The sequence below is a fragment of the Macadamia integrifolia genome, chromosome 11, assembly GCF_013358625.1.
Source record: "Macadamia integrifolia cultivar HAES 741 chromosome 11, SCU_Mint_v3, whole genome shotgun sequence".
Lineage (NCBI taxonomy): Eukaryota > Viridiplantae > Streptophyta > Magnoliopsida > Proteales > Proteaceae > Macadamia > Macadamia integrifolia.
Genome location: NC_056567.1, coordinates 4,126,983 through 4,136,901, shown reverse-complemented (window position 1 = coordinate 4,136,901; position 9,919 = coordinate 4,126,983). Strand labels below are relative to the sequence as shown.

The following is a 9,919-nucleotide window of genomic DNA, read 5'->3' as shown; positions in this document are numbered from 1 at the left end:
CTATAAGCATTTGTTGAAAGTGATTTTTAATTTCATAAAATAAAAAATATCTTATTTCTATTTTACTATAGTAATATTTTTTTTAATAATTTCTATAGTTCTTAATTATGTTAAATGTAACTTTTGAGGTAGTGCTACAGTTGCATTACCCATTTTAGCTAAACTTTACTAATCAAATAGGTGAGGATTAAAAAAAAGGAAGATAACAATAACCTGGGAGTTTGTTTACAAAGAAGGCTAAGATCATATTAGATTGTAGAAAGAGGGAGAGAGAGATACAAGACATGAAATGAAGCAGAGGATAACCAAAAAATCCTAGTGATGAATAGGAAGGCAATCCTCCTATGACCTATCCTTCCTCCACACTTGGGGATTGAATTATTTGCTAAAAACTGTGCAGCTTTTAGGGAGCAAATGTCAATGGGTCCTACATACCTTCCAAGAAAGTCTATTTTCTTCCTTTCGTTGGCCCCCTCTTCACACCATTAAAATCTTCTCAGCCCTGCATCCTTCACTGGCACACAAAACAAAAGTATGATGAATTGATGACCCCTTCCACAACAAAGGAAAAAAGAAAAAGAAAAAGAAAAAGAAAAAGAAAAAAATAAAATTGTCAGGGAGGAAAAAGAAATCTAATTTCTACCAACAAAGCTTGGATATTTATGTTGTTTCTCCATATATGGGTCTGCTCTGTATTTTCCACAGGTCTTCAAGTTTTTTTTGATTTCATGGGTCTCTCTGATAAACTTTCTGCAATTGATGCAAACTGGCTATCCCCCTTGGTACTGAAGAGATTCCGGCTCCGATCTGACCGATGGCCGAGGTGGGGAAAGCTCCACTAGGGTATGAAAATCTTCGAAAGGGGCGTAGTTTCAAGTCCTTCTCCAGAAACTCCGCCATTGCTGATCGGTGAGTTGAGTTCTTCGAATTCACTTTCAAGGTCAGATTTTGCTTTCAGTTCGAAGTTGGGATTTTGGTTTCAAGCATGTAGTGGCACCGTTCTGCCTTCTGATTTGATTTGCTTTTCTGTTTTGCTTAATATCTGCAAACATCCATTTCGAGCTTTTTGTTTCATTTGTCTGATACTGGGTTTTACTTCATGCATGCAGTGAAGTGGACAAGGTTTTGCCTTCCGAGTGGGCTTTCGATTCTCATGATTTGTGTGTTTATGACCTGTTTAGTTTGCTCCTTCATATACTAGTTTCAGTAGCTTTTTTTTTTTTTGCTTTATTTATTTTGATTTAGAAGCTGGTTCTTTGGCTTTGTACATTTGAAGGCTCGGTTATCTTTTTTCCCGGTTCTCCTCCCTCCAACCCCTCAATATCTTAGTTTTGAGTTATGTTTTTAATATCATTAGATACCCAGTTTCAAGTTTTTCTTTCTCAGAATTTCTCCTTTTTCTTTAGTATGGAAGGTGGTCTCTGTTTCATGTTTGGAAAATGTTAGCGCCAATTTTGCTACTTGGGTTTGTTTTTTAACTTTATTGTTTTGCTTGTTTTTGAAAGTTTTGATCCGTTTATTCAGAACAGCCATTCAAGATTGTATACGTGTATCTGTATTCTTTTAACATTGTGGGGGGTTTTTTCTTTTTAACTTTGCTTATGAATACATACAGGTCCACCTTTCAAATTTATTTTGTTTGGTTTTGAACTGTTTGTTTCATTGCTACAAGTACCCCTATCGAGGCATTTCTTCTAATGTGTTTAGGACAGATTTTTTACCCTGTTTCCTTTTGCCCTTTTCTGTAAGTTTATATCCAATTCGTTTTTTCCCCTTCAGACGTGTGCTTCTTTCTTTATGTGGATCTGTGTTCTTCTCCTTCCATCATTTGTTAAATCTATTTTCCTTGTATTGATGGTTTCTGATGTTCTGCTTGTGTTCTTGTCTTTATATTTGTTTTTTTATTTTATTTTTTGGGGTTGGGGTTGGTTGGTTCAGTTATGGAAGAGAGCCTTATATCAAGCTATTTTTGACTCTTCTTCTGTTTTTTGAAGAATGAAATCATTGTTGTTTTGGCTTGACTGATCTATATGCTACTTCAAGTAGACAGCTGGTTCCTTATTATATTCTGTCGTTATAAGCCTATGGCTGATTTGTAATGGTGTGCCAGGTTGACAGCCGGATCTTATTATAATTAGCCCTAACCCGTCAATCATTTTGCATAGATCCTTGCGCTCATCCTTGCTTGGAATCTCTATATAGCCAACCCCATTAAGTTGGGAGAAGGTTTTGGATGTTGTTGTTGTTGTTGAAATCATTGTTTTATTGTGCACAATAAAATTGTTACCATCGATGTTTTTGCCGAAAACTGGCAAAGATGACTTTTATGTTCTGCATTGCTTTTGGCCTTTTCTTCCCTACTTTGGTAGAAGATCCTTATATTGATTTTGGATTTTTTTTTTCTATTTGATTTTAGTCCATGTGTGTATAGTTTAGGGAAAATTTCATGTACCTAATTTGAAACCTAATTCGGTATCAACCCCATGTTTTGAAAAATATCTAGTTATGTCACCCACTTTCATAACTAAATTACACATAAGACCACTCCGGTAGTTGGAAATCGTTAAGTGGTGACGTCGTGGGGTTAATATTTACTAAATGGCCAAACTACCATTGAAGAAGGATAAACTTACTGTTTTATTTTATCCTTCATTATAAAACCCCCAGATAGAATGAAGAAAACCAGTTAGGGCTTAGGGCTTCTCAGTTCTCCTAGCAAACCCTTCCATGGCTGCTTGACGATGATAAATTTGACGATTCCGAATAATCTCCGACAAAGTTCAGACGACCTGCCAAGAAGAAAGGAAGAAGAAGCAAGGCGCGCCATTGCAAACTCTCACTCTCTCTTTGTCTATATATCTTTATCTCCCTTTGTTATCCTTGCAAAAGGAACTCACGATTTTAGAAATCAGATTAGGGCAACAATTTGCCAACAAGATCTCGAACAGATTCTCGCCTTCTCTCTTTCTCTTCTGAAACAATCGCCCACATCATTTTAGATAGTTTCTGAGAAGATAGCAGAGCCAAGTAAGGAGTTCAGAGCCATCGAGATCCATTTTTGAAGTAGAGAACTAGAAAGCCCCAAGCTTAGCTGCGGTACCTTTTTCAACCGTTCTTTTAAAGTCATAAGCTTCCTTTTTTCCCTCTTTGATTGGATCTTACTTGCTGCAAGCCTGCAATTATTTGGAAGTACAAATATTTCAGGGTTTTGTTTGTCTTGATAATTCTGGATTTGAATCAGTATTTATAGTGCCGGATCTGTTGTTTCTGATTCTTTGAGCTTGAGAATACGATATATAGTCGATTGGGGATTGGTTCTCCTCATTTTCGTTCATTGTTTTCGATTTTCATGGAAGCGCAGCTAAATGGGGTCGGCTACATGGATCCTTACTCTCCAATAGGCTTTCTCTGAAGTCCTACTTGGTAGAAGACCCAAACTATGCATATCATTCCTCACAATTTCTCCTATGGTCATTTTAGGTATGCCCCTAGCTTTTTTAGCTCCTTCAATCTGAATGATATCACTCTTTCTTATCAGGGCATCCGAAGGCCTCTGTTGAATATGACCATACCACCTCAAACAACTTTCTCAGAGCTTATTGCCAAATCAGCTCTAATACATTAATTCCATATTTTATCCTTCCTAGTTTATCCGCACATTCATCTTAACATCGTCATCTCGACTACCCATATCTTTGTAATATGGCAATTCTTAACAGCCCAGCATTCCACCCCATACGTTATGGCTGGTCGTACAACATTCCTATAAAGCTTTTCTTTAAGCTCTAAAGGGATACATTGGTCACATAGTATTCCGGACACATCTCTCCACTTTATCCACTCTTCTTTAATTCTTTGAGAAACATCATCTAGGTCACCTTTGCTTATGATTGATCCTAGATATCTAAAATAGTTATTTTGCGGTATCTCTTTTTCCTCAATTTTCACTGTCATTTTCCGTCATTGTGTGACTAAAATTACACCTCATGTACTCTGTCTTCGTTCTACTAATCTTAAAGCCTTTTGTTTCCAAGGCTGATCTCCATAACTCTAATATTGCGTTAATCCTTGCCCTTATCTTATCCACCAAAATGGTATCATCTGCAAAGAGCAATATACACCACCGGAAAATGATAGTTATTTTGGTTATGGGTTTCTGATGTAATACTGAAATTGAGGAAGCTCAAAACAGTACCAGGGTAGGATCTTTTCTCAGAGAATAGGGAATTCTAGATATGGAGAATAGGATATTGCTAAAACTTGTTGAAAGATGAAAAAGATGGAACAATAAACAATAATATAACACCCGGGCTTTACACCGCAAGGTGGATCGACTGGATCAAACACTAACCTACCTTGATCAAACACAAGAAGAGAGTTGCATAAGCAAACTTTGTTTTAAATTCTGAGTTGTCCTTGAATGCTTACAATTGATCCCTATTTATAGGACCAACTCAACAAAATATTAAATACCCAACTTCCAACTAACAATAGTAGAAAGTCTTCACTTATTAAAGTTGGGGTAGGAAAGTATTCACCTTCCAACTACTAAAGTTGAAAGAGCCTTCACCTACCAACTACCAAAAGTGGAAAAATCCTCACCTCTTAAAGTTACAATGGAAAAGTCATCCCCCAACTACCAAAGGTGGAAAAGTCTTCATTTTCCAACTACCAAAGGTGGAAAAATCTTCATCCCCCAACTACCAAAGGTGGAAAAGTCTTCACCCATCATCACTTATAAAAGTGAATTGATCCCCCCATTTAGAAAAGTAAAAGGTAAAAGTAAAAGTAACTTCTAACCACTTAAATTGAACCGATATTGGACCAACATGGACCATGGTTCAATTGGAACTAAACTAAGACATAAAACATGAAATAAAAACTAAGTATGAAATTAATAAGCATCAACAAGGTAAGGCCACATGCTAGTTACTCTTGTTGGCCTTCTTCCTACGGATGTAGGTCTTCAGATCTGCATCAGCTCCTCCCGACTTGAAAACATTCGTCTCCGACGAATGGGTGAAAGACATGTAACGCTCATATAAGTCAGGATCGAGTCGCTTGAAGTCATCAGCATGAATCCAAGTGTAATCAGTCCGTGGTCGTCCCTTCCATTTGATAAGAAAAGTGTGATAACCGGTGCCACGACGAGTGGTTTTGTAAGTATCATCCAAAACCTCTTCAATAACATCTTCAAGAGGTGGTGTAAGTTGGGGCAGCCTTAGCATTTGTTCCAGGTCACCATCATCTGAATGATGTCCCACATAAAGATGTAGGTCAGCTACATTGAAGACATCGCTTATGGTCATTTCCTCAAGTAATTCGAGCACATAAGCATTTGGTCCTATACGTTTCAGCACCTTATAAGGACCCATCTTCTTTGGATGGAGCTTTGTGTTAACACCAGGTTGAAACCTCTCAGGATGTATACGAACCATAACCATGTCTCCTGGTTTAAACTCCACATAACGACGATGACGATCAGCTGTAGTCTTGTAGACATCATTACTTAAGGCAATACGTCGTCGCACGTTTGCATGCACCTCTGTGATGTGGCGCAAGAATTCATCAGCTTCAAGGCTGATTCGAGCCTGGGGTGGGAGTGGAACAAGATCAATTGGGCGTTGCGGCTGAATTCCAAGTAATATCTCAAATGGTGTGCGCCCCGTTGTCCTGTTCACTGAGCTATTGTAGGCAAACTCAGCTATGTCAAGGATTGCTGGCCATGTCTTCTCATAATCTCGGACTAAGCACCTCAACAAGTTCCCCAAACTTCTATTAACAACCTCTGTCTGACCGTCAGTTTGTGGATGGAATGCAGTTGAAAACTGTAGCTTTGTGTTAGTTTTTAGCCACAATGTCTTCCAGAAATAGCTCATAAACTTGACGTCACGATCAGAGACAATAGTACTTGGCAGCCCATGCAGTCGAACAACCTCTTTAAAGAAGAGCTTTGCAATGTGATAGGCATCAAAGGTCTTTCGACATGGCAAAAAGTGAGCCATCTTAGAGAAGCGATCCACTACAACCATGATGGAATCGTACCGTTCTCTTGTAGGTGGCAGCCCAAGTACAAAATCCATACTAATGTCGAGCCAAGGTGCATGAGGAACCGGTAGTGGGGAGTAGAGGCCTGTATTCTTCTTGGTCCCCTTAGCAAGTTGACAGACTCGACACCTTTTGATGACATGATCTACGTCTTTTGCAATGTGTGGCCAGCAGTACCGATCAGTCACCTGTATGATGGTCTTGTCCTTGCCGAAGTGGCCTCCCAAACCTCCTCCGTGTAACTCCCTTATGATGTGATGTCGTAAGGAGGAGTCTGGAATGCATAATCGCGTTCCGAAGAACAAATAACCATTGTGGACAGAATATTTAGGGTGTTGCTCACCTTGCTGTAACTCTGCATATAGAACTCTGAAATCCTTATCAGACGCGTACTCATCTCGTATCTGATCAATACTAACGGCATGTGCTGAAAAAGTATTGATAGTGAGAATTTTTCGGCTTAAAGCATCAGCCACCGTGTTCTCTTTACCAGCCTTGTATTTCATCGCAAAGACGAACTCTTGTAGGTAAGCAACCCACTTTGCATGCTTCTGACTGATTGACTTCTGAGAATGGAGATGTTTGAGTGCTTCATGATCGGTGTAAAGAATAAATTCCTTACCAATAAGATAGTGTCTCCAATGGCGTAACACTTGGATGACAGCATAGAGCTCCAAATCGTAAGTCGAGTAGCGTCGCTTGGCATCGTTGAGTTTCTCGCTATAGAAAGCGATAGGGTGCCCTTCTTGTATCAGCACACCTCCCAACCCAATATGCGAAGCATCAGTTGCCACCTCAAATACACGATTAAAATCTGGCAGGCGTAATACTGGGGCCTCCGTCATCTTCTTCTTGATAAGATGGAGGGCTTTTGTCGCCGTTGTTGTCCACTCAAACTTGCCTTTACTCTGATTCATACATTCGGTAATAGGTGCCATGACTGCACTAAAATTTCGAATGAATCTCCTGTAAAATGAGGCTAGACCGTGGAAGCTACGGACTTCAGTGATTGTCTTCGGGGTAGGCCAGTTGGTGATGCTCTTGATCTTCTCAGGATCAGCTTCAACCCCCTTGGAGGAGACAATAAAACCAAGGAATACAACCTTGGGCAGCATAAAGGAACACTTCTTGAGATTAATGTATAGCTTCTCCATACGGAGCACCCTCAAGACTTGCTTCAAATGGTCGATGTGATCATCTGGATGCTTGCTGTAAACTAAGATATCATCAAAGTATACAACCAAAAATCGACCAATAAATGGACGAAGTACCTGTGTCATAACTCGCATGAATGTACTAGGTGCATTTGTCAGACCAAAGGGCATGACCTTCCACTCGAACAGTCCATCCTTGGTTTTGAAGGCGGTCTTCCATTCGTCTCCTGGCCGAATACGAATTTGATGGTAGCCGCTTCGAAGGTCCAATTTTGAAAAGACTTTTGCACCGGCCAACATGTCTAGCATATCATCAAGTCATGGTATGGGAAACCTATACTTAACCGTTATTTTGTTGATTGCTCTGCTGTCGACACACATACGCCATGAGCCATCCTTTTTTGGAGTAAGTAATGCTGGTACAGCACAAGGACTAAGGCTCTCAATGATAAACCCCTTCTGTAGTAGTTCATCAACTTGCCTTTTGAGCTCAGTGTGTTCTGTAGGACTGAGACGGTAAGCTGGAAGGTTAGGAAGCACAGAACCAGGTACCAAGTCAATAGCATGCTGAATATCGCGCATGGGAGGGAGCTTATTAGGTAGCTCGTCAGGTACTAAATCAGAAAAGTCTGTTAGAAGCTCTCTAATAGGCCATGTGAGCTGAACTGTTGGTGGTGGAGTGACCTCTCTAGTAACCAGGGCTAATATCATGCCTGTATCATGGCTGGTTCGCTCAAACTGCTTTTGTGGAACAACTAAGATCTTCTTCTGTGGAAGGACTAGCATCTTGTTGGTATCGGTGGTGGCTTTCTGGTTAGTCCTCAATGTCTGTCTCTTACGCATCTCCTCTGGTACATTGATAGGCTCAAGTATAGTGCGCTGCCCTTTAAAGGTAAATATGCACTGATTCTTCTTTCCGCCAGTGAGAACATCATTATCATACATCCATGGTCTCCCTAAAAGAACATCAATTAGCTTCATAGGAATAACATCACACCATACCTTTTCTTCATATCGAGAAAGTTGTAATGGAACAAAACATCGCTGATTGACCGCCAAAGTGTTGCCATTCAGTAGGGATACTTTGTAAGGCTGCGGGTGTTTCTCTACCTTCAAATGTGCTTTCTTCACAAACAACTCAGAGACAACATTAACGCAGCTGCCACTGTCAACTATCACCTGTACAGGGCGATCAGCTGAACGCATGCGGCTGTAAAATATGCATGTACGTCGCCAATCCTCGCCTTTGGTTTCAGCCACCAATATGCGAGAAACCACATGAATTCCATAGGATTCATCTTTATTTGCTTCAGCCCCATCATAATAATCAACATTTTCATCTTCTTCTTCCAATGGGATTGGAAAGATATGGGAATTATCTTCATCAGGAGTATCGTCAGCATCAACCATCACTGCTACTTTGTGACGTGTAGGACAATTTTTGGCATAATGTCCCCTCTCCTGACAATGAAAGCATTGCACTGTGGCAGTGCTAGGCATAGGTGCTTTCCCCTTGTGATCAGCACGTGGAGAAGGTGTGGTACGTGGAGGATAAGAAGTAGGATTTTTTGCTGAAAATTTTTTTGTGATCTCTCTAGCTTGATATCCAAACCTTCTACCCGTAGGAGCTAGTAACTCCTCTGCATGTACTGCCTTCTCGAAGCATTCCCTGACATTGGATACATCTACTACGCCAATAGCACGATTTATATCAGATCTCAAACCCAAACGAAAGCGGAAAAGTACCTGTAATTCATTCTCCCTGATGCCAGTGCGTGAATAGAGTGAATCAAACTGCTCCATATACTCTGCAACGGACATACTCCCTTGACGAAGAGTATTCAGCTTGTCCTGCAGTTGTGATCTAAAGTGTCGTGGTAAGTATTTGGCACTAAGATCTTCTTTCATCTCTTCCCAAGTAATGGGAGCTCTACCACGATCTTCTAGATCCCTTTCTTCAGTTCTCCACCATTCGCGGGCTGAGCCAACTAGCTTAGTACGTGCTAGTCTCATCTTACGTGACTCAGACAACTCATACCAATCAAAATAGTCATCTAAAGCAGCCAACCAATCATAAAATACCTGTGGATCATGCTTTCCGTTGAACTCCTTTAATTCAAGCTTGACTTTTTGTGAATCATCAGTACGTCGACGGGGTGCTTCAAGATCACCATTGAAATAAGATCTTACATGCTCCTCAAAGGTAGGTGGTGCTGTAGGGGTTCTTTGTTGTGCCCTTTCAGCACTTCTCCTATGTTGACGATGCACAACAGATTGTAGTTGATACCTGTCCTCCCTCTCGAATGGTACATTGCTGCCTTGTATTGGAGTAACACTTTGGTTCTCAAGTCGCAGTAACCTCTCACTAATAGCTTTTTGATCAGCAGAGAGTTGTTGAAACATTTCAATGACTTTTGCCATTGGATCAGGTGGAGGCGGCGGCCACTGTGACTCATTCTCTGCCATGCTCTGATACCAATTGATGTAATACTGTAATTGAGGAAGCTCAAAACAGTACAAGGGTAGGATCTTTTCTCAGAGAATAGGGAATTCTAGATATGGAGAATAGAATATTGCTAAAAATTGTTGAAAGATGAAAAGGATGGAACAATAAACAATAATATAACACCCGGGCTTCACACCGCAAGGTGGATCGACTGGATCAAACACCAACCTACCTTGATCAAACACAAGAGATTCTTGATCAAACACAAGAA

At 40.3% G+C, this 9,919-nt stretch overlaps 1 protein-coding gene across 2 annotated transcripts in view; it reads left to right on the top strand.

Annotated features, from left to right (window-relative positions):
- The first annotated feature begins 315 nt into the window (after positions 1-315).
- The window catches only part of LOC122092623 (protein NARROW LEAF 1-like), a 32,419-nt gene continuing 22,815 nt past the window's right edge, over positions 316-9,919 (top strand). Inside the window, exon 1 of one of the 2 annotated variants that reach the window (XM_042662849.1) lies at positions 316-940. The gene's annotated coding sequence lies outside the window, so the exon portion shown is untranslated. The remainder of the gene's footprint in view (positions 941-9,919) is intronic. The other variant, XM_042662848.1, reaches the window with a different exon arrangement.